This window comes from Mesoplodon densirostris, chromosome 20 (assembly GCF_025265405.1).
Source record: "Mesoplodon densirostris isolate mMesDen1 chromosome 20, mMesDen1 primary haplotype, whole genome shotgun sequence".
NCBI classification, from domain to species: domain Eukaryota; kingdom Metazoa; phylum Chordata; class Mammalia; order Artiodactyla; family Ziphiidae; genus Mesoplodon; species Mesoplodon densirostris.
In genome coordinates this window covers 41,464,764-41,489,491 of record NC_082680.1, presented here as the reverse complement: position 1 = coordinate 41,489,491, position 24,728 = coordinate 41,464,764, and positions in this window count along the sequence as shown.

Below are 24,728 nucleotides of genomic sequence, written 5' to 3'. Positions count from 1 at the left end.
TACGTGTTAGGGTAAGGAGTAGGGTTGTAGTTAGGTTTAGGTTTGGGGCTAGGGTTATGGTTAACAAATGGTGAAATTTAGGGTTAGTGTTAGGGTTAGTGTTAGTGTTAGGGTTAGGGGTACGGTTAGGGTATGTGTAAGGGCATGAGTTAGTGTTAGTGTATGGGTTATGATTAGGGTATGGGTTAGGGTAAGGTGTAGGGTTGGGGTTAGGTTTAGGTTTAGGGCTAGTGTTAGTGTTAGCGAATAGGTAAAATTGGAGTACAGGTGAGCGTATGGAAACGAGTTAGGGTCAGGGTTCATTTTAGGGCACACATTATTGTTAGTTTAAGGATTGGGATTAGCGTACATGTTAGGGTTAGGGGTAGGGTTGGGGTTGGGTTTAGGGTTAGGTTTAGACCTAGGGTTAGCGTTAGTGAATGGTAAGGTTTAAGGTTCAGGTGTGGGTATGGAAAAGTGTTAGGGTCAGGGTAAGTGTTAAGGCACAGATTAGTGTTAGTGTACAGGTTAGGATTAGGGTACGGGTTAGGCTAATGGGTAGGGTTGGCACTATGTTTAGTGTTAGGGCTAGGGTTAGGGTTAGTGAACGAGTAAGGTTTAGGTTAGAGGTGAGGGTACGGAAATGTTTTAGTGTCAAAGTAAGTGTGCGATAATGGGTTAGTATTAGTGTACGTATTAAGATTAGTGTACGTGTTAGGGTAAAGTGTAGGGTTGTAGTTAGATTTAGCTTTAGGGCTAGGGTTAGGGTTAGCGAATGGTAAGATTTAGGGTACAGGAGAGAGTAGGGTAAAGAGTTAGGGGCACGGTACGTGTCAGGGCATGGATTAGTGTTTGTGGACGGGTTAGGATTAGGGTACGGTTTAGGGTAGGTGTTGGGTTGGTGTTAGGGCTTGGTTTAGGTGTATGTTTTGGGTTAGTGAACGGTAAAGTTTAGGGTACAGGTGAGGGTACAGAAAAGTGTTAGGGTCAGGATACGTTTCAGGGCATGGATTACTATTAGTGTACTGCTTAGGATTACGTTATGGGTTAGGGTATTGGGTAGGGTTGGGTTTAGCTTTAGGTTTAGGGCTATGGTTAGGGTTAGCGAAATATAAGGTTTAGGTTACAGGTGATGGTCCAGAAATGTGTTAGGATCAGGGTACATTTTAGGGCACGGATTAGTGTTAGTGTACTGGTTAGGATTGGGTACGCGTAGGGTAAGTTTTAAGGATGGAGTTAGGTTTACGTTTAGGTCTAGGGTTAAGGATAGCAGACGGTATGGTTGAGGGTACAGTTGAGTGTACGGCAAAGTGTTACGGTCAGGGTATCTGTTAAGGCACGTGTAGTGTTAGTGAATGGGTTAGGATTAGTGTACGGTTTACGGTGTGGTGTAGGGTTGGTGTTAGCTTTATGTTTAGGGCTAGGGTTACGGTGAGTGAACCAGTAAGCTTTACGGTACAGGTGAGGGTACGGAAAACTTTTAGGGTCAGGGTATGTGTTAGGACACCTCTTAGTGTTAGTGTACGTGTCAGGATTAGCGTACAGTTTAGGGTAAGGTGTGGAGTTGGTGTTAGGGTTAGCTTTAGGGCTAAGCTTAAAGTTAGCGAACGGGTAAGTTTTAGGGTACAGTTGAGGGTACGGAAAAGCGTTTGGGTCAGGTTATGTGTTAGGAAACGTGTTAGTGTTAATGTATGGTTAGGATTAGGGTATGGGTTAGGGTAATGGTTAGGGTTGGCGTTAGGGTTAGGGATAGGTTTACTGAACGGTTAAAGCTTATGGTCCATGTGAGTGTATGGAGACATTTTAGTGTCAAAGTACGTGCGAGGTCATGGGTTAGTGTTAGTGTAGGGGTTAAATATAGGGTAAGGGTTAGAATAGGGTGTAGGGTTGGTGTTAGGGTTAGGTTTAAGTCTACAGTTAGGGTTACCTAACGATTAGGTTTAGCGTGCAGGTGAGGATATGGAAAAGTGTTAGGGTCAGTGTACGTTTCAGGGCACTGGTTTGTGTTAGTGTACGGTTTAGGATTAGGGTATGAGTTAGGGTAAGAAAGTGTTGGTGTTAGGGTTAGATTTGGAGCTAGGGTTAGGGTTAGAGACTCGGTAAGGTTTAGGTTACAGGGGAGGGTACCGAAATGTTTTAGGGTCAAAATACATTTGCAGCAATGGGTCAGTGTTAGTGTACGGGTTAAGATTAGTGTACGTGTTAGGGTAAGGTGTAGGGTTAGAGTTAGATTTAGCTTTAGGGCTAGGGTTAGTGTTGGCGAAATGTAAGGTGTAGGGTACAGGTGTGGTTACAGAAAAGTGTTATGGTCCATGTATGTGTCAGGGCACGGATTAGTATTAGGGTACGGGTTAGGATTACAGTACGGATTAGGGTAAGGTGTAGGATTTGGGTTAGGGTTAGGTTTAGGGTTAGGGTTAGGGTTAACGAGTAGGTAATATTCAGGGTGCAGGTAAGCATATGGAAATGAGTTAGGTTCAGGCTTGGTGTTAGGGCATAGCTTAGTGTTATTGTACGGATTAGGATTAGGGTACGGGTTAGCATTTAGTGTAGGGTTGTGGATAGTGTAAGGCTTAGACCTAGGGTTAGTGTTAGCGAACAGGTAAGGTTTACGGTACACAGGAGGGTACGGAAACGTGTTAGTTTCAAAGTACATGTGAGGGCATTGCTTAATTTTGGTGTACTGGGTAAGATTAGTGTATGTGTTAGGATATGGTGTAAGGTAGGTGTTAGCGTTATGTTTAGGGAAAGGTCTAGGTTTAGCGAACGGTAAGATTTAGGGTACTGGAGAGGATACGGAAAAGTGTTAGGGTCAGGGTACGTGTTAGGGCACGTGTTAGTGTTAGTGTACGGGTTAGGATTAGGGTATGGGTTAGGGAAAGGTGTAGGGTTGGGGTTATGTTTAGGTGTAAGGTTGGGGTTAGGGTTAGCGAATAGGTAACATTTAGGGTACAGGTGAGCTTATGGAAATGAGTTAGGGTCAGGGTTCATGTTAGGGCACAGTTTAGTGTTAGTGTATGGATTTGGATTAGGGTACGTGTTAGGGTTAGGTGTTGGGTTGGGGTTAGGGTTAGGTTTAGACATAGGTTTAGGGTTAGCGAATGGTAAGATTTAGGGTACAGGAGTGGGTATGGAAAAGTGTTAGGGTCAGGGTACGTGTCAGGGCATCGCTTAATATTAGTATACTGCTTAGGATTAGGGTACGGTTTGGGTAAGGTTTAGTGTTGGAGTTAGGGTTAGCTTTATGGCTAGGGTTAAGGTTAGCGAAATGTCAGGTTTAGGGTACAGGTGATGGTACAGAAAAGTGTTATGTTTAGTGTATGTGTTAAGACACGTATCAATGTTAGTGTATGGCTTAGGATTAGCATACGGGTTAGGGTAAGGTGTACGGTTGGTGTTTGATCTAGGTTTAGGGCTTGGGTTAAGGTTAGCAAATGGAAAGGTGTAGGGTACAGTGGACGTTACAGAAAAGTGTTAGGGTCAGGGTAAGTGTTAGGGCAGGGTTTGGTGTGGGTTTACAGGTTAGGATTAGGGTACGGGTTAGGGTAATTGGTAGTTTGGTGTTATGGTTAGTGTTAGGGGTAGGGTTAAGTTTAGTGAACGGGTAAGGTTTAGGTTACAGCTGAGTGTACGGAAATGTTTTATTGTCAAAGAACGTGTGCGGTATTGGGTTAGTGTTAGTGTTCGGGTTAAGATTAGTGTACGTGTTAGGGTAAGGAGTAAGTTTGTAGTTAGGTTTAGGTTTGGGGCTAGGGTTATGGTTAACAAATGGTGAAGTTTAGCTTTAGTGTTAGGGTTAGTGTTAGTGTTAGGGTTAGGGGTACGGTTAGGGTATGTGTAAGGGCACGAGTTAGTGTTAGTGTATGGGTTATGATTAGGGTATGTGTTAGGGTAAGGTGTAGGGTTGGGATTAGGTTTAGGTTTAGGGCTAGTGTTAGTGTTAGCGAATAGGTAAAATTAGAGTACAGGTTATCGTATGAAAACTAGTTAGGCTCAGGGTTCGTGTTAGGGCACATGTTAGTGTTAGTTTAAGGATTAGGTTTAGCGTACATGTTAGGGTTAGGTGTAGGGTTGGGGTTGGGTTTAGGGTTAGGTTTAGACCTAGGGTTAGCGTTAGTGAATGGTAAGGTTTAAGGTTCAGGTGTGGGTATGGAAAAGTGTTAGGGTCAGGGTAAGTGTTAAGGCACGGATTAGTGTTAGTGTACGGGTTAGGATTAGGGTACGGGTTAGGCTAATGGGTAGGGTTGGAACTATGTTTAGTGTTAGGGCTAGGGTTAGGGTTAGCGAACGAGTAAGGTTTAGGTTACAGGTGAGGGTACGGAAATGTTTTAGTGTCAAAGTAAGTGTGCGATAATGGGTTAGTATTAGTGTACGTATTAAGATTAGTGTACGTGTTAGGGTAAAGTGTAGGGTTGTAGTTAGATTTAGCTTTAGGGCTAGGGTTAGGGTTAGCAAATGGTAAGATTTAGGGTACAGGAGAGTAGGGTAAAGAGTTACGGGCACGGTACGTGTCAGGGCATGGATTAGTGTTTGTGGACGGGTTAGGATTAGGGTACGGTTTAGGGTAGGTGTTGGGTTGGTGTTAGGGCTTGGTTTAGGGGTATGTTTCAGGTTAGTGAACGGTAAAGTTTAGGGTACAGATGAGGGTACAGAAAAGTGTTAGGGTCAGGATACGTTTCAGGGCATGGATTACTATTAGTGTACTGCTTAGGATTACGTTATGGGTTAGGGTATTGGGTAGGGTTGGGTTTAGCTTTAGGTTTAGGGCTATGGTTAGGGTTAGCGAAATATAAGGTTTAGGTTACAGGTGATGGTCCAGAAATGTGTTAGGATCAGGGTACATTTTAGGGCACGGATTAGTGTTAGTGTACTGGTTAGGATTGGGTACGCGTAGGGTAAGTTTTAAGGATGGAGTTAGGTTTACGTTTAGGTCTAGGGTTAAGGATAGCAGACCGTATGGTTTAGGGTACAGGTGAGTGTACAGCAAAGTGTGACAGTCAGGGTATCTGTTAGGGCACGTGTAGTGTTAGTGTATGTGTTAGGATTAGTGTATGGTTTAGGGTGTGGTGTAGGGTTGGTGTTAGCTTTATGTTTAGGGCTAGGGTTACGGTGAGTGAACCAGTAAGCTTTACGGTACAGGTGAGCGTACGGAAAACTTTTAGGGTCAGGGTATGTGTTAGGACACCTCTTAGTGTTAGTGTACGTGTCAGGATTAGCGTACAGTTTAGGGTAAGGTGTGGAGTTGGTGTTAGGGTTAGCTTTAGGGCTAAGCTTAAAGTTAGCGAACAGGTAAGTTTTAGGGTACAGTTGAGGGTACGGAAAAGCGTTTGGGTCAGGTTATTTGTTAGGAAACGTGTTAGTGTTAATGTATGGTTAGGATTAGGGTATGGGTTAGGGTAATGGTTAGGGTTGGCGTTAGGGTTAGGGATAGGTTTAGTGAACGGTTAAAGCTTATGGTCCATGTGAGTGTATGGAGACATTTTAGTGTCAAAGTACGTGTGAGGTCATGGGTTAGTGTTAGTGTAGGGGTTAAATATAGGGTAAGGGTTAGAATAGGGTGTAGGGTTGGTGTTAGGGTTAGGTTTAAGTCTACAGTTAGGGTTACCTAACGATTAGGTTTAGCGTGCAGGTGAGGGTATGGAAAAGAGTTAGGGTCAGGGTACGTTTCAGGGCACTGGTTTGTGTTAGTGTACGGTTTAGGATTAGGGTATGAGTTAGGGTAAGATGTAATGTTGGTGTTAGAGTTAGATTTGGAGCTAGGGTTAGGGTTAGAGACTGGGTAAGGTTTAGGTTACAGGGGAGGGTACCGAAATGTTTTAGGGTCAAAATACATTTGCAGCAATGGGTCAGTGTTAGTGTACGGGTTAAGATTAGTGTACGTGTTAGGGTAAGGTGTAGGGTTAGAGTTAGATTTAGCTTTAGGGCTAGGGTTAGTGTTGGCGAAATGTAAGGTTTAGGGTACAGGTGTGGTTACAGAAAAGTGTTATGGTCCATGTATGTGTCAGGGCATGGATTAGTATTAGGGTACGGGTTAGGATTACAGTACGGATTAGGGTAAGGTGTAGGATTTGGGTTAGTGTTAGGTTTAGGGTTAGGGTTAGGGTTAACGAATAGGTAATATTCAGGGTGCAGGTAAGCATATGGAAATGAGATAGGGTCAGGCTTGGTGTTAGGGCACAGCTTAGTGTTATTGTACGGATTAGGATTAGGGTACGGGTTAGCATTTAGTGTAGGGTTGTGGATAGTTGAAGGCTTAGACCTAGGGTTAGTGTTAGCGAACAGGTAAGGTTTACGGTACACAGGAGGGTACGGAAACGTGTTAGTGTCAAAGTACATGTGAGGGCATTGCTTAATTTTGGTGTACGGGGTAAGATTAGTGTATGGGTTAGGATATGGTGTAAGTTTGGTGTTAACATTATGTTTAGGGAAAGGTCTAGGTTTACAGAACGGTAAGATTTAGGGTACTGGAGAGGATACGGAAAAGTGTTAGGGTCAGGGTACGTGTTAGGGCACGTGTTAGTGTTAGTGTATGGGTTAGGATTAGGGTATGGGTTAGGGAAAGGTGTAGGGTTGGGGTTATGTTTAGGTGTAGGGTTGGGGTTAGGGTTAGCGAATAGGTAACATTTAGGGTACAGGTGAGCTTATGGAAATGAGTTAGGGTCAGGGTTCATGTTAGGGCACAGGTTAGTGTTAGTGTACGGATTCGGATTAGGGTACGTGTTAGGGTTAGGTGTTGGGTTGGGGTTAGGGTTAGGTTTAGACATAGGTTTAGGGTTAGCGAATGGTAAGATTTAGGGTACAGGAGTGGGTATGGAAAAGTGTTAGGGTCAGGGTACGTGTTAGGGCATGGATTAGTGTTAGTGTACGGGTAAGGATTAGGGTACAGGTTAGGGAAATGGGTAGTGTTGGTGTTATTGTTAGGGTTAGGGCTAGGGTTAGAGTTAGCAAATGGGTAAGGTTTATGGTACACGGGAGCATACGGAAATATGTTACTGTCAAAGTACATGAGAGGGCATGGGTTAGTTTTTTTGTACGGGTTAAGATTAGTGTACGGGTTAGGGTATGCTGTGAGGTTCGTGTGAGAGTTATGTTTAGGGCTAGGGTTATGTTTAGTGAACGGTAAGATTTAGCGTAGAGGAGAGGATACGGAAAAGTGTTAGGTTCAGGGTACGTGTTAGGGCATATGTTAATGTTAGTGTATGGGTTAGGTTTAGGGTACGGGTTAGGGTAATGTGTAGGGTTGGCGTTAGGGTTAAGTTTAGGGCTAGGGTTAGAGTTAGCGAAGAGGTAACTTTTATGGTATATGAGTGTACGGAAACGTGTTAGTGTCAAAGTACATGTGATGGCATTGCATAATTTTGGTGTACGGGTCAAGATTAGTGTACGGGTTAGGGTATGGTGTAGGGTTGGTGTTAGCGTTATGTTTAGGGCTAGGTTTACGGTTAGTGAAGCAGTAACGTTTAGGGTACAGGTGAGGGTACGGAAAACATTTAGAGTCAGGGTATGTGTTAGGACACTTGTTAGTGTTAGTGTACGTGTCAGGATTAGTGTAAAGTTTAGGGTAAGGTGTGGGGTTGGTGTTAGGGTTAGGTTTAGGGCTAGGCTTAGTGTTAGTGAACGGGTAAGTTTTAGGGTACAGTTGAGGGTACGGAAAAGCGTTTGTGTCAGGTTATGTGTTAGGAAACGTGTTAGTGTTAATGTATGGTTAGGATTAGGGTATGGGTTAGGGTAATGGTTAGGGTTGGCGTTAGGGTTAGGGATAGGTTTAGTGAACGGTTAAAGCTTATGGTCCATGTGAGTGTATGGAGACATTTTAGTGTCAAAGTACGTGTGAGGTCATGGGTTAGTGTTAGTGTAGGGGTTAAATATAGGGTAAGTGTTAGAATAGGGTGTAGGGTTGGTGTTAGGGTTAGGTTTAAGTCTACAGTTAGGGTTACCTAACGATTAGGTTTAGCGTGCAGGTGAGGGTATGGAAAAGAGTTAGGGTCAGGGTACGTTTCAGGGCACTGGTTTGTGTTAGTGTACGGTTTAGGATTAGGGTATGAGTTAGGGTAAGATGTAATGTTGGTGTTAGAGTTAGATTTGGAGCTAGGGTTAGGGTTAGAGACTGGGTAAGGTTTAGGTTACAGGGGAGGGTACTGAAATGTTTTAGGGTCAAAATACATTTGCAGCAATGGGTCAGTGTTAGTGTACGGGTTAAGATTAGTGTGCGTGTTAGGGTAAGGTGTAGGGTTAGAGTTAGATTTAGCTTTAGGGCTAGGGTTAGTGTTGGCGAAATGTAAGGTTTAGGGTACAGGTGTGGTTACAGAAAAGTGTTATGGTCCATGTATGTGTCAGGGCATGGATTAGTATTAGGGTACGGTTTAGGATTACAGTACGGATTAGGGTAAGGTGTAGGATTTGGGTTAGGGTTAGGTTTAGGGTTAGGGTTAGGGTTAACGAATAGGTAATATTCAGGGTGCAGGTAAGCATATGGAAATGAGATAGGGCCAGGCTTGGTGTTAGGGCACAGCTTAGTGTTATTGTACGGATTAGGATTAGGGTACGGGGTAGCATTTAGTGTAGGGTTGTGGATAGTTGAAGGCTTAGACCTAGGGTTAGTGTTAGCGAACAGGTAAGGTTTACGGTACACAGGAGGGTACGGAAACGTGTTAGTGTCAAAGTACATGTGAGGGCATTGCTTAATTTTGGTGTACTGGGTAAGATTAGTGTATGGGTTAGGATATGGTGTAAGTTTGGTGTTAACGTTATGTTTAGGGAAAGGTCTAGGTTTAGCGAACGGTAAGATTTAGGGTACTGGAGAGGATACGGAAAAGTGTTAGGGTCAGGGTACGTGTTAGGGCACGTGTTAGTGTTAGTGTACGGGTTAGGATTAGGGTATGGGTTAGGGAAAGGTGTAGGGTTGGGGTTATGTTTAGGTGTAGGGTTGGGGTTAGGGTTAGCGAATAGGTAACATTTAGGGTACAGGTGAGCTTATGGAAATGAGTTAGGGTCAGGGATCATGTTAGGGCACAGGTTAGTGTTAGTGTACGGATTCGGATTAGGGTACGTGTTAGGCTTAGGTGTTGGGTTGGGGTTAGGATTAGGTTTAGACATAGGTTTAGGGTTAGCGAATGGTAAGATTTAGGGTACAGGAGTGGGTATGGAAAAGTGTTAGGGTCAGGGTACGTGTTATGGCAGGGATTAGTGTTAGTGTACGGGTAAGGATTAGTGTACAGGTTAGGGAAATGGGTAGTGTTGGTGTTATGGTTAGGGTTAGGGCTAGGGTTAGAGTTAACGAATGGGTAAGGTTTATGGTACACGGGAGCATACGGAAATATGTTACTGTCAAAGTACATGAGAGGGCATGGGTTAGTTTTTTTGTACGGGTTAAGATTAGTGTACGGGTTAGGGTATGCTGTGAGGTTCGTGTGAGAGTTATGTTTAGGGCTAGGGTTATATTTAGTGAACGGTAAGATTTAGGGTAGAGGAGAGGATACGGAAAAGTGTTAGGTTCAGGGTACGTGTTAGGGCATATGTTAATGTTAGTGTATGGGTTAGGATTAGGGTACGGGTTAGGGTAATGTGTAGGGTTGGCGTTAGGGTTAAGTTTAGGGCTAGGGTTAGAGTTAGCGAAGAGGTATCTTTTATGGTACATGACTGTACGGAAACGTGTTAGTGTCAAAGTACATGTGATGGCATTGCATAATTTTGGTGTACGGGTCAAGATTAGTGTACGGGTTAGGGTATGGTGTAGGGTTGGTGTTAGCGTTATGTTTAGGGCTAGGTTTACGGTTAGTGAAGCAGTAACGTTTAGGGTACAGTTGAGGGTACGGAAAACATTTAGAGTCAGGGTATGTGTTAGGACACTTGTTAGTGTTAGTGTACGTGTCAGGATTAGTGTAAAGTTTAGGGTAAGGTGTGGGGTTGGTGTTAGGGTTAGGTTTAGGGCTAGGCTTAGTGTTAGTGAACGGGTAAGTTTTAGGGTACAGTTGAGGGTACGGAAAAGCGTTTGTGTCAGGTTATGTGTTAGGAAACGTGTTAGTGTTAATGTATGGTTAGGATTAGGGTATGGGTTAGGGTAATGGTTAGGGTTGGCGTTAGGGTTAGGGATAGGTTTAGTGAACGGTTAAAGTTTATGGTACATGTGAGTGTATGGAGACGTTTTAGTGTCAAAGTACGTGTGAGGTCATGGGTTAGTGTTAGTGTAGGGGTTAATTATAGGGTAAGGGTTAGAATAGGGTGTAGGGTTTGTTTTAGGGTTAGGTTTAAGTCTACAGTTAGGGTTACCTAACGATTAGGTTTAGCGTGCAGGTGAGGGTATGGAAAAGTATTAGGGTCTGAGTACGTTTCAGGGCACTGGTTTGAGTTAGTGTACGGTTTAGGATTAGGGTATGAGTTAGGGTAAGATGTAATGTTGGTGTTAGGGTTAGATTTGGAGCTAGGGTTAGGGTTAGAGACTGGGTAAGGTTTAGGTTACAGGGGAGGGTACCAAAATGTTTTAGGGTCAAAATACATTTGAAGCAATGGGTCAGTGTTAGTGTACGGGTTAAGATTAGTGTAGGTGTTAGGGTAAGGTGTAGGGTTAGAGTTAGATTTAGCTTTAGGGCTAGGGTTAGTGTTGGTGAAATGTAAGGTTTAGGGTACAGGTGTGGTTACAGAAAAGTGTTATGGTCCATGTATGTGTCACGGCACGGATTAGTATTAGGGTACGGGTTAGGATTACAGTACGGATTAGGGTAAGGTGTAGGATTTGGGTTAGGGTTAGGTTTAGGGTTAGGTTAGGGTTAACGAATAGGTAATATTCAGGGTGCAGGTAAGCATATGGAAATGAGATAGGGCCAGGCTTGGTGTTAGGGCACAGCTTAGTGTTATTGTACGGATTAGGATTAGGGTATGGGTTAGCATTTAGTGTAGGTTTGTGGATAGTTGAAGGCTTAGACCTAGGGTTAGTGTTAGCGAACAGGTAAGGTTTACGGTACACAGGAGGGTACGGAAACGTGTTAGTGTCAAAGTACATGTGAGGGCATTGCTTAATTTTGGTGTAGTGGGTAAGATTAGTGTATGGGTTAGGATATGGTGTAAGTTTGGTGTTAACGTTATGTTTAGGGAAAGGTCTAGGTTTAGCGAACAGTAAGATTTAAAGTACTGGAGAGGATACGGAACAGTGTTAGGGTCAGGGAACGTGTGAGGGCACATGTTAGTGTTAGTGTACGGGTTAGGATTAGGGTATGAGTTAGGGAAAGGTGTAGGGTTGGGGTTATGTTTAGGTGTAGGGTTGGGGTTAGGGTTAGCGAATAGGTAACATTTAGGGTACAGGTGAGCTTATGGAAATGAGTTAGGGTCAGGGTTCATGTTAGGGCACAGGTTAGTGTTAGTGTACGGATTCGGATTAGGGTACGTGTTAGGCTTAGGTGTTTGGTTGGGGTTAGGATTAGGTTTAGACATAGGTTTAGGGTTAGCGAATGATAAGATTTAGGGTACAGGAGTGGGTATGGAAAAGTGTTAGGGTCAGGGTACGTGTTAGGGCATGGATTAGTGTTAGTGTACAGGTAAGGATTAGTGTACAGGTTAGGGAAATGGGTAGTGTTGGTGTTATGGTTAGGGTTAGGGCTAGGGTTAGAGTTAACGAATGGGTAAGGTTTATGGTACACGGGAGCATACGGAAATATGTTACTGTCAAAGTACATGAGAGGGCATGGGTTAGTTTTTTTGTACGGGTTAAGATTAGTGTACGGGTTAGGGTATGCTGTGAGGTTCGTGTGAGAGTTATGTTTAGGGCTAGGGTTATATTTAGTGAACGGTAAGATTTAGGGTAGAGGAGAGGATACGGAAAAGTGTTAGGTTCAGGGTACGTGTTAGGGCAGGTGTTAGTGTGTGTTTACAGGTAAGGATTAGGGTACGGGTTAGGGTAATTGGTAGGGTTGGCGTTATGGTTAGTGTTAGGGGTAGGTTTAAGTTTAGTGGACGGGTAAGGTTTAGGTTAGAGCTGAGCATACGGAAATATCTTATTGTCAAAGTACGTGTGCGGTATTGGGTTAGTGTTAGTGTACAGGTTAAGATTAGTGTACGTGTTAGGGTAAGGAGTAGGGTTGTAGTTAGGTTTAGGTTTGGGGCTAGGGTTATGGTTAACAAATGGTAAAGTTTAGGGTTAGTGTTAGGGTTAGTGTTAGGGTTAGGGGTAGGGGTAGGGTTAGGGTAGGTGTTAGGGCACGAGTTAGTGTTAGGGTATGGGTTATGATTAGGGTATGGTTTAGGGTACGGTGTAGGGTTGGGGTTAGATTTAGGTTTAGGGCTAGTGTTAGGGTTAGAGAATAGGTAACATTAGAGTACAGGGGAGCGTATGGAAATGAGTTAGGGTCAGTGTTCGTCTAAGGGCACAGGTCAGTGTAAGTTTAAAGATTAGGTTTAGGGTACATGTTAGAGTTAGGTGTAGGGTTGGGTTGGGTTTAGGGATAGGTTTAGACCTAGGGTTAGGGTTAGTGAATGGTAAGGTTTAGGGTTCAGGTATGGGTATGGAAAAGTGTTAGGGTCAGGGTAAGTGTTAAGGCACAGATTACTGTTAGTGTACTGGTTAGGATTGGGTACGCGTTAGGGTAAGGTTTAGGGATGGGGTTACGTTTACGTTTAGGTCTAGGGTTAAGGACAGCAAACGGTATGGTTTAGGGTACAGGTGAGTGTACGGAAAACTGTTACGGTCAGGGTACCTGTTAGGGCACGTGTAGTGTTAGTGTATGGGTTAGGATTAGGGTACGGGTTAGGGTAATGTGTAGGGTTGGCGTTATGGTTAAGTTTAGGGCTAGGGTTAGAGTTAGCGAAGAGGTAACTTTTATGGTACATGAGTGTACGGAAACGTGTTAGTGTCAAAGTTCATGTGATGGCATTGCATAATTTTGTTGTACGGGTCAAGATTAGTGTACGGGTTAGGGTGTGGTGTAGGGTTGGTGTTAGCGTTATGTTTAGGGCTAGGTTTATGGTTAGTGAAGCAGTAACGTTTAGGGTACAGGTGAGGGTACGGAAAACTTTTAGAGTCAGGGTATGTGTTAGGACACTTTTTAGTGTTAGTGTACGTGTCAGGATTAGCGTACAGTTTAGGGTAAGGTGTGGGGTTGGGGTTAGGGTTAGGTTTAGGGCTATGCTTAGGGTTAGTGAACGGGTAAGTTTTAGGGTACAGTTGAGGGTATGGAAAAGCGTTTGGGTCAGGTTATGTGTTAGGAAACGTGTTAGTGTTAATGTATGGTTAGGATTAGGGTATGGGTTAGGGTAATGGTTAGGGTTGGCGTTAGGGTTAGGGATAGGTTTAGTGAACGGTTAAAGTTTATGGTACATGTGAGTGTATGGAAACGTTTTAGTGTCAAAGTACGTGTGAAGTCATGGGTTAGTGTTAGTGTAGGGGTTAAATATAGGGTAAGGGTTAGAATAGGGTGTAGGGTTGGTGTTAGGTTTAGGTTTAAGTCTACAGTTAGGGTTACCTAACAATTAGGTTTAGCGTGCAGGTGAGGGTATGGAAAAGTGTTAGGGTCAGGGTACGTTTCAGGGCACTGGTTTGTGTTAGTGTACGGTTTAGGATTAGGGTATGGGTTAGGGTAAGATGTAGTGTTGGCGTTAGGGTGAGATTTGGAGCTAGGGTTAGGGTTAGAGACTGGGTAAGGTTTAGGTTACAGGGGAGGGTACCGAAATGTTTTAGGGTCAAAATACATTTGCAGCAATGGGTCAGTGTTAGTGTACGGGTTAAGATTAGTGTAAGTGTTAGGGTAAGGTGTAGGGTTAGAGTTAGATTTAGCTTTAGGGCTAGGGTTAGTGTTGGCGAAATGTAAGGTTTAGGGTACAGGTGTGGTTACAGAAAAGTGTTATGGTCCATTTATGTGTCAGGGCACGGATTAGTATTAGGGTACGGGTTAGGATTACAGTACGGATTAGGGTATGGTGTAGGATTTGGGTTAGGGTTAGGTTTAGGGTTAGGGTTAGGGTTAACGAATAGGTAATATCCAGGGTGCAGGAAAGCATATGGAAATGAGTTAGGGTCAGGCTTGGTGTTAGGGCACAGCTTAGTGTTATTGTACGGATTAGGATTAGGGTACGGGTTAGGATTTAGTGTAGGGTTGTGGATAGTGTAAGGCTTAGACCTAGGGTTAGTGTTAGCGAACAGGTAAGGTTTACGGTACACAGGAGCGTACGGAAACGTGTTAGTGTCAAAGTACATGTGAGGGCATTGCGTAATTTTGGTGTACGGGGTAAGATTAGTGTATGGGTTTGGATATGGTGTAAGGTTGGTGTTAGCGTTATGTTTAGGGAAAGGGCTAGGTTTAGCGAACGGTAAGATTTAGGGTACTGGAGAGTATACGAAAAGTGTTAGGGTCAGGGTACGTGTTAGGGCACGGGTTAGTGTTAGTGTACGGGTTAGGATTAGGGTATGGGTTAGGGAAAGGTGTAGGGTTGTGTTTATATTTAGGTGTAGGGTTGCGGTTAGGGTTAGCGAATAGGTAACATTAAGGGTACAGGTGAGCTTATGGAAAAGAGTTAGGGTCAGGGTTCATGTTAGGGCACAGGTTAGTGTTAGTGTACGGATTCGGATTAGGGTACGTGTTAGGGTTAGGTGTAGGGTTGGGGTTAGGGTTAGGTTTAGACATAGGTTTAGGGTTAGCGAATGGTAAGAATTAGGGTACCGGAGTGGGTATGGAAAAGTGTTAGTGTCAGGGTACGTGTTAGGGAATGGATTAGTGTTAGTGTACGGGTAAGGATTAGGGTACAGGTTAGGTAAATGGGTAGGGTTGGTGTTATGGTTAGGGTTAGGGCTAGGGTTAGAGTTAGCGAATGGGTAAGGTTTACGGTACACGGGAGCATACGGAAACATGTTACTGTCAAAGTACATGAGAGGGCATGGGTTAGTTTTTTTGTACGGGTAAAGTTTAGTGTATGGGTTAGGGTATGCTGTGAGGTTGGTGTGAGAGTTATGTTTAGGGCTAGGGTTAGGGTTAGTGAATGGTAAGATTTAGGGTACAGGAGAGGATACGGAAAAGTGTTAGGGTCAGGGTACGTGTTAGGGCATAGTTTAATGATAGTGTATGGGTTGGGATTATGGTACGTGTTAGGGTAAGGGGTAGGGTTGGGGTTAGGGTTAGTGCTAGGGCTAGGGCTAGGTTTAGGTTTAGCGAATGGGTAAGGTTTAGGGTACAGGTGAGGGTACAGAAAGGTGTTAGGGTCAGGTTACGTGTCAGGACATGGCTTATTATTAGTATACTGGATAGGATTAGGGTACGGTTTGGGTAAGGTTTAGGGTTGGGGTTAGGGTTAGCTTTATGGCTAGGGCTAGGGTTAGCGAAATGTCAGGTTTAGGGTACAAGTGATGGTACAGAAAAGTGTTAGGGTTAGTGTATGTGTTAGGACACGTGTCAGTGTTAGTGTATGGATTAGGATTAGCATACGGGCTAGGGAAAGGTGTACGGTTGGGGTTTGGTCTAGGTTTAAGTCTAGGGTTAGGGTAATCCAACGGTAAGGTGTAGGGTACAGGTGAGGTTACGGAAAAGTGTTAGGGTCAGGGTACGTGTTAGGGCAGGGGTTAGTGTGGGTTTACAGGTTAGGATTAGGGTACGGGTTAGGGTAATTGGTAGGGTTGGCGTTATGGTTAGTGTTAGGGGTAAGGTTAAGTTTAGTGGACGGGTAAGGTTTAGGTTACAGCTGAGCATACGGAAATGTCTTATTGTCAAAGTACGTGTGCGGTATTGGGTTAGTGTTAGTGTACGGGTTAAGATTAGTGTACGTGTTAGGGTAAGGAGTAGGGTTGTAGTTAGGTTTAGGTTTGGGCCTAGGGTTATGGTTAACAAATGGTAAAGTTTAGGGTTAGTGTTAGGGTTAGTGTTAGGGTTAGGGGTAGGGGTAGGGTTAGGGTAGGTGTTAGGGCACGAGTTAGTGTTAGTGTATGGGTTATGATTAGGGTATGGGTTAGGGTAAGGTGTAGGGTTGGGGTTAGGTTTAGGTTTCGGGCTAGTGTTAGGGTTAGCGTATAGGTAACATTAGAGTACAAGGGAGCGTATGGAAACGAGTTAAGGTCAGGGTTCGTCTTAGGGCACAGTTTAGTGTAAGTTTAAAGATTAGGTTTAGGTTACATGTTAGGGTTAAGTGTAGGTTTGGGGTTGAGTTCAGGGATAGGTTTAGACCTAGGGTTAGGGTTAGTGAATGGTAAGGTTTAGGGTTCCGGTATGGGTATGGAAAAGTGTTAGGGTCAGGGTAAGTGTTAAGGCACAGATTACTGTTAGTGTACTGGGTAGGATTGGGTACGCGTTAGGGTAAGGTTTAGGGATGGGGTTAAGTTTACGTTTAGGTCTAGGGTTAAGGGTAGCAAACGGTATGGTTTAGGGTACAGGTGAGTGTACGGAAAACTGTTACGGTCAGGGTACCTGTTATGGCACGTGTAGTGTTAGTGTATGGGTTAGGATTAGGGTACGGGTTAGGGTAATGTGTAGGGTTGGCGTTATGGTTAAGTTTAGGGCTAGGGTTAGAGTTAGCGAAGAGGTAACTTTTATGGTACATGAGTGTACGGAAACGTGTTAGTGTCAAAGTTCATGTGATGGCATTGCATAATTTTGTTGTACGGGTCAAGATTAGTGTACGGGTTAGGGTATGGTGTAGGGTTGGTGTTAGCGTTATGTTTAGGGCTAGGTTTATGGTTAGTGAAGCAGTAACGTTTAGGGTACAGGTGAGGGTACGGAAAACTTTTAGAGTCAGGGTATGTGTTAGGACACTTGTTAGTGTTAGTGTACGTGTCAGGATTAGCGTACAGTTTAGGGTAAGGTGTGGGGTTGGTGTTAGCGTTAGGTTTAGGGCTAGGCTTAGGGTTAGTGAACGGGTAAGTTTTGGGGTACAGTTGAGGGTACGGAAAAGCGTTTGGGTCAGGTTATGTGTTAGGAAACGTGTTAGTGTTAATGTATGGTTAAGATTAGGGTATGGGTTAGGGTAATGGTTAGGGTTGGCGTTAGGGTTAGGGATAGTTTTAGTGAACGGTTAAAGTTTATGGTACATGTGAGTGTATGGAGACGTTTTAGTGTCAAAGTACGTGTGAAGTCATGGGTTAGTGTTACTGTAGGGTTTAAATGTAGGGTAAGGGTTAGGATATGGTGTAGGGTTGGTGTTAGGGTTAGCTTTAAGTCTACAGTTAGGGTTACCTAACAATTAGGTTTAGCGTGCAGGTGAGGGTATGGAAAAGGTTTAGGGTCAGGGTACGTTTCAGGGCACTGGTTTGTGTTAGTGTACGGTTTAGGATTAGGGTATGGGTTAGGGTAAGATGTAGTGTTGGCGTTAGGGTGAGATTTGGAGCTAGGGTTAGGGTTAGAGACTGGGTAAGGTTTAGGTTACAGGGGAGGGTACCGTAATGTTTTAGGGTAAAAATACATTTGCGGCAATGGGTCAGTGTTAGTGTACGGGTTAACATTAGTGTACGTGTTAGGGTAAGGTGTATGTTTAGAGTTAGATTTAGCTTTAGGGCTAGGGTTAGTGTTGGCGAAATGTAAGGTTTAGGGTACAGGTGTGGTTACAGAAAAGTGTTACGGTCCATGTATGTGTCAGGGCACAGATTAGTATTAGGATACGGGTTAGGATTGCAGTACGGATTAGGGTAAGGTGTAGGATTTGGGTTAGTGTTAGGTTTAGGGTTAGGGTTAGGGTTAATGAATAGGTAATATTCAGGGTGCAGGTAAGCATATGGAAATGTGTTAGGGTCAGGCTTGGTGTTACGGCACAGGTTAGTGTTATTGTACGGATTAGGATTAGGGTACGGGTTAGGATTTAGTGTAGGGTTGTGGATAGTGTAAGGCTTAGACCTAGGGTTAGTGTTAGCGAACAGGTAAGGTATACGGTACACAGGAGGGTACGGAAACGTGTTAGTGTCAAAGTACATGTGAGGGCATTGCTTAATTTTGGTGTACGGGGTAAGATTAGTGTATGGGTTAGGGTATGGTGTAAGGTTGGTGTTAGCGTTATGTTTAGGGAAAGGGCTAGGTGTAGCGAACAGTAAGCTTTAGGGTACTGGAGAGGATACGAAAAGTGTTAGGGTCAGGGTACGTGTTAGGGCACGGGTTAGTGTTAGTGTACGGGTTAGGATTAGGGTATGGGTTAGGGAAAGGTGTAGGGTTGGGGTTATGTTTCAGTGTAGAGTTGGGGTTAGGGTTAGCGAATAGGTAACATTTAGGGTACCGGTGAGCTTATGGAAACGAGTTAGGGTCAGGGTTCATGTTAGGGCACAGTTTAGTGTTAGTGTATGGATTCGGATTAGGGTACGTGTTAGGGTTAGGTGTAGGGTTGGGGTTAGGGTTAGGTTTAGACATAGGTTTAGGGTTAGCGAATGGTTAGATTTAGGGTACAGGAGTGGGTATGGAAAAGTGTTAGGGTCAGGGTACGTGTTAGGGCATGGATTAGTGTTAGTGTACGGGTAAGGATTAGGTTACAGGTTAGGGAAATGGGTAGGGTTGGTGTTATGGTTAGGGTTAGGGCTAGGGTTAGAGTTAGCGAATTGGTAAGGTTTACGGTACATGGGAGCATAAGGAGACATGTTACAGTCAAAGTACATGAGAGGGCATGGGTTAGTTTTTTTGTACGGGTTAAGTTTAGTGTACGGGTTAGGGTATGCTGTGAGGTTGGTGTGAGAGTTATGTTTAGGGCTAGGGTTAGGGTTAGTGAACGGTAAGATTTAGGGTACAGGAGAGGATACGGAAAAGTGTTAAGTTCAGGGTACGTGTTAGGGCATAGGTTAATGTTAGTGTATGAGTTGGGATTAGGGTACGGGTTAGGGTAAGTGGTAGGGTTGGGTTTAGAGTTAGGTCTAGGGCTAGGTTTAGTTTTAGGGTTAGCGAATGGGTAAGGTTTAGGGTACAGGTGAGGGTACAGAAAGGTGTTAGGGTCAGGGTACGTGTCAGGACATGGCTTAGTATTAGTATACTGGTTACGATTAGGGTACGGTTTGGGTAAGGTTTCGGGATGGGGTTAGGGTTAGCTTTATGGCTAGGTCTAGGGTTAGCGAAATGTCAGGTTTAGGGTACAAGTGATGGTACAGAAAAGTGTTAGGGTTAGTGTATGTGTTAGGACACGTGTCAGTGTTAGTGTATGGCTTAGGATTAGCATACGGGCTAGGGAAAGTTGTACCGTTGGGGTTTGGTCTAGGTTTAGGGCTAGGGTTAGGGTTAGCAAACGGTAAGGTGTAAGGTACAAGTGAGGTTACGGAAAAGTGTTAGGGTCAGGGTACGTGTTAGGGCAGGGGTTAGTGTGCGTTTACAGGTTAGGATTAGGGTACGGGTTAGGGTAATTGGTAGGGTTGACGTTATGGTTAGTGTTAGGGGTAGGGTTAAGTTTAGTGGACGGGTAAGGTTTAGGTTACAGCTGAGCATACGGAAATGTCTTATTGTCAAAGTACGTGTGCGGTATTGGGTTAGTGTTAGATACGGGTTAAGATTAGTGTACGTGTTAGGGTAAGGAGTAGGGTTGTAGTTAGGTTTAGGTTTGCGGCTAGGGTTATGGTTAACAAATGGTGAAGTTTAGGATTAGTGTTAGGGTTAGTGTTAGGGTTAGGGGTAGGGGTAGTGTTAGGGTAGGTGTAAGGGCACGAGTTAGTGTTAGTGTATGGGTTATGATTAGGGTATGGGTTAGGGAAAGGTGTAGGGTTGGGGTTATGTTTTGGTGTAGGGTTGGGGTTAGGGTTAGCAAATAGTTAATATTTAGTGTACAGGTGAGCTTATGGAAACGAGTTAGGGTCAGCGTTCATGTTAGGGCACAGGTTAGTGTTAGGGTACGGATTCGGATTAGGGTACGTGTTAGGGTTAGGTGTAGGGTTTGGGTTAGGGTTAGGTTTAGACATAGTGTTAGGGTTAGCGAATGGTAAGATTTAAGGTACAGGAGTGGGTTTGGAAAAGGCTTAGGGTCAGGGTACGTGTTTGGGCATGGATTAGTGTTAGTGTACGGGTAAGGATTAGGGTACAGTTTAGGGAAATGGGTAGGATTGGTGTTATGGTTAAGGTTAGGGCTAGGGTTAGAGTTAGCGAACGGGTAAGGTTTATGGTATACGGGAGCATACGGAAACGTGTTACTGTCAAAGTACATGTGAGGGCATGTGTTAGTTTTTTTGTACGGGTTAAGTTTAGTGTACGGGTTAGGGTATGCTGTGAGGTTGGTGTTAGAGTTATGTTCAGTGCTAGGGTTAGGGTTAGCGAAAGGTAAGATTTAGGGTACAGGAGAGGATACGGAAAAGTGTTAGGGTCAGGGTACGTTTTAGGGCATGGGTTAATGTTAGTGTATGGGATGGGATTAGGGTTCGGGTTAGGGTAAGGGGTAGGATTGGGGTTAGGTTTAGGGCTAGGGCTAGGGCTAGGTTTAGGGTTAGCGAATGGGTAAGGTTTAGGGTACAGGTGAGGGTACGGAAAGGTGTTAGGTTCAGGTTACGTGTCAGGACATGGCTTAGTATTAGTATACTGGTTAGGATTAGGGTACAGTTTGGGTAAGGTTTAGGGTTGGGGTTAGTGTTAGCTTTATGGCTAGGGTTAGGGTTAGCGAAATGTCAGGTTTAGGGTACAGGTGATGGTACAGAAAAGTGTTAGGATGAGTGTATGTGTTAGGACACGTGTCAGTGTTAGTGTATGGCTTAGGATTAGCATACGGGTTAGGGTAAGGTGTACGGTTGGGGTTTGGTTTAGGTTTAGGGCTAGGGTTTGGGTGAGCGAACCGTAAGGTGAAGGGTACAGGTGAGGTTATGGAAAAGTGTTAGGGTCAGGGTACGTGTTAGGGCAAGGGTTAGTGTGGGTTTACAGGTTAGGATTAGGGTACGGGTTAGGGTAATTGGTAGGGTTGGCGTTATGGTTAGTGTTAGGGGTAAGGTTAAGTTTAGTGAACGGGTAAGGTTTAGGTTACAGCTGAGCATACGGAAATGTCTTATTGTCAAAGTACGTGTGCGGTATTGGGTTAGTGTTAGTGTACGGGTTAAGATTAGTGTACGTGTTAGGGTAAGGAGTAGGGTTGTAGTTAGGTTTAGGTTTGGGGCTAGGGTTATGGTTAACAAATGGTAAAGTTTAGGGTTAGTGTTAGGGTGTTAGTGTTAGGGTTAGGGGTAGGGTTAGGGTACGTGTTAGGGCACGGGTTAATGTTAGTGTACGGGTTAGGATTGGGTACGCGTTAGGGTAAAGTTTAGGGATGGGGTTAGGTTTACGTTTAGGTCTAGGGTTAAGGATAGCAAACGATATGGTTTAGGGTACAGGTGAGTGTACGGAAAACTGTTATTGTCAGGGTACCTGTTAGGGCACGTGTACTGTTAGTGTATGGGTTAGGATTAGGGTACTGGTTAGGGTAATGTGTAGGGTTGTCTTTAGGGTTAAGTTTAGGGCTAGGGTTAGAGTTAGCGAACAGGTAAGTTTTATGGTACATAAGTGTACAGAAACATGTTAGTGTCAAATTACGTGTGATGGCATTGCATAATTTTGGTGTACGGGTTAAGATTAGTCTACAGGTTAGGGTATGGTGTAGGGTTGGTGTTAGCGTTATGTTTAGGTCTAGGGTTACGGTTAGTGAACCAGTAAGGTTTAGGGTACAGGGGAGGGTACGGAAAACTATTGGAGTCAGGGTATGTGTTAGGACACCTGTTAGTGTCAGTGTACGTGTCAGGATTAGCATACAGTTTAGGGTAAGGTGTGGGGTTGGGGTTAGGCTTAGGTTTAGGGCTAGGCTTAGGGTTAGTGAACGGGTAAGTTTTAGGGTACAGTTGAGGGTATGGAAAAGCGTTTGGGTCAGGTTATGTGTTAGGAAACGTGTTAGTGTTAATGTATGGTTAGGATTAGGGTATGGGTTAGGGTAATGGTTAGGGTTGGTGTTAGGTTTAGGGATAGGTTTAGTGAACGGTTAAGGCTTATGGTACATGTGAGTGTATGGAGACGTTTTAGTGTCAAAGTACGTGTGAGGTCATGGGTTAGTGTTAGTGTAGGAGTTAAATATAGGGTAAGGGTTAGAATAGGGTGTAGGGTTGGTGTTAGGGTTAGGTTTAAGTCTACAGTTAGGGTTACCTAACGATTAGGTTTAGAGTGCAGGTGAGGGTATGGAAAAGTGTTAGGGTCAGGGTACGTTTCAGGGCACTGGTATGTGTTAGTGTACGGTTTAGGATTAGGGTATGGGTTAGGGTAAGGTGTAGGGTTGGGGTTAAGTTTAGGTTTAGGGCTAGTGTTAGGGTTAGCGAATAGGTAACATTAGAGTACAGGGGAGCGTATGGAAACGAATTAGTTTCAGGGTTCGTCTTAGGGCACAGTTTAGTGTTAGTTTAAAGATTAGGTTTAGGGTACATGTTAGGGTTAGTTGTAGCGTTGGGGTTGGGTTTAGGGTTAGGTTTAGACCTAGGGTTAGGGTTAGTGAATGGTAAGGTTTAGGGTTCCGGTGTGGGTATGGAAAAGTGTTTGGGTCAGGGTAAGTGTTAAGGCACAGATTAGTGTTAGTGTACTGGTTAGGATTGGGTACGAGTTAGGGTAAGGTTTAGGGATGGGGTTAGGTTTACGTTTAGGTCTAGGGTTAAGGATAGCAAACGGTATGGTTTAGGGTACAGGTGAGTGTACGGAAAACTGTTACGCTCAGGGTACCTGTTAGGGCACGTGTAGTGTTAGTGTATGGGTTAGGATTAGGGTACGGGTTAGGGTAATGTGTAGGGTTGGCGTTAGGGTTAAGTTTAGGGCTAGGATTAGAGTTAGCGAAGAGGTAACTTTTATGGTACATGAGTGTACGGAAACGTGTTAGTGTCAAAGTACATGTGATGGCCTTCCATAATTTTGGTGTACGGGTCAAGATTAGTGTACGGGTTAGGGTATGGTGTAGGGTTGATGTTAGCGTTATGTTTAGGGCTAGGTTTATGATTAGTGAAGCAGTAACGTTTAGGGTACAGGTGAGGGTACGGAAAACACTTAGAGTCAGGGTATGTGTTAGGACACTTGTTAGTGTTAGTGTACGTGTCAGGATTAGCGTACAGTTTAGGGTAAGGTGTGGGGTTGGGGTTAGGGTTAGGTTTAGGGCTAGGCTTAGGGTTAGTGAACGGGTAAGTTTTGGGGTACAGTTGAGGGTACGGAAAAGCGTTTGGGTCAGGTTATGTGTTAGGAAACGTGTTAGTGTTAATGTATGGTTAGGATTAGGGTATGGGTTAGGGTAATGGTTAGGGTTGGTGTTAGGGTTAGGGATAGGTTTAGTGAACGGTTAAAGCTTATGGTATATGTGAGTGTATGGAGACATTTTAGTGTCAAAGTATGTGTGAGGTCATGGGTTAGTGTTAGTGTAGGGGTTAAATATAGGGTAAGGGTTAGAATAGGGTGTACGGTTGGTGTTAGGGTTAGGTTTAAGTCTATAGTTAGTGTTACCTAACGATTAGGTTTAGCGTGCAGGTGAGGGTATGGAAAAGTGTTAGGGTCAGGGTACGTTTCAGGGCACTGGTTTGTGTTAGTTTACAGTTTAGGATTAGGGTATGGGTTAGGGTAAGATGTAGTGTTGGCGTTAGGGTGAGATTTGGAGCTAGGGTTAGGGTTAGAGACTGGGTAAGGTTTAGGTTACAGGGGAGGGTACCGAAATGTTTTAGGGTCAAAATACATTTGCAGCAATGGGTCAGTGTTAGTGTACGGGTTAAGATTAGTGTACGTGTTAGGGTAATGTGTAGGGTTAGAGTTAGATTTAGCTTTAGGGCTAGGGTTAGTGTTGGCGAAATGTAAGGTTTAGGGTACAGGTGTGGTTACAGAAAAGTGTTATGGTCCATGTATGTGTCAGGGCACGGATTAGTATTAGGGTACGGGTTAGGATTACAGTACAGATTAGGATAAGGTGTAGGATTTGGGTTAGGGTTAGGTTTAGGGTTAGGGTTAGGGTTAACGAATAGGTAATATTCAGGGTGCAGGTAAGAATATGGAAATGAGTTAGGGTCAGGCTTGGTGTTAGGGCACAGCTTAGTGTTATTGTACGGATTAGGATTAGGGTATGGGTTAGGATATAGTGTAGTGTTGTGGATAGTGTAAGGCTTAGACCTAGGGTTAGTGTTAGCGAACAGGTAAGGTTTACGGTACACAGGAGGGTACGGAAACGTGTTAGTGTCAAAGTACATGTGAGGGCATTGCTTAATTTTGGTGTACGGGGTAAGATTAGTGTATGGTTTAGGATATGGTGTAAGGTTGGTGTTAGAGTTATGTTTAGTGAAAGGGCTAGGTTTAGCGAACGGTAAGATTTAGGGTACTGGAGAGGATACGGAAGAGTGTTAGGGTCAGGGTACGTGTTAGGGCACGGGTTAGTGTTAGTGTACGGGTTAGGATTAGGGTATGGTTTAGGGAAAGGTGTCGGTTTGTGGTTATGTTTAGGTGTAGGGTTGGGGTTAGGGTTAGCGAATAGGTAACATTTAGGGTACAGGTGAGCTTATGGAAACGAGTTAGGGTCAGGGTTCATGTTAGGGCACAGGTTAGTGTTAGTGTACGGATTCGGATTAGGGTACGTGTTAGGGTTAAGTGTAGGGTTGGGTTAGGGTTAGGTTTAGACATAGGTTTAGGGTTAGCGAATGTTAAGATTTAGGGTACAGGATTGGGTATGGAAAAGTGTTAGGGTCAGGGTACGTGTTAGGGAATGGATTAGTGTTAGTGTACGGGTAAGGATTAGGGTACAGGTTAGGAAAATGGGTAGGGTTGGTGTTATGGTTAGCGTTAGAGCTAGGGTTAGAGTTAGCGAATGGGTAAGGTTTACGGTACATGGGAGCGTACGGAAACATGTTACTGTCAAAGTACATGAGAGGGCAT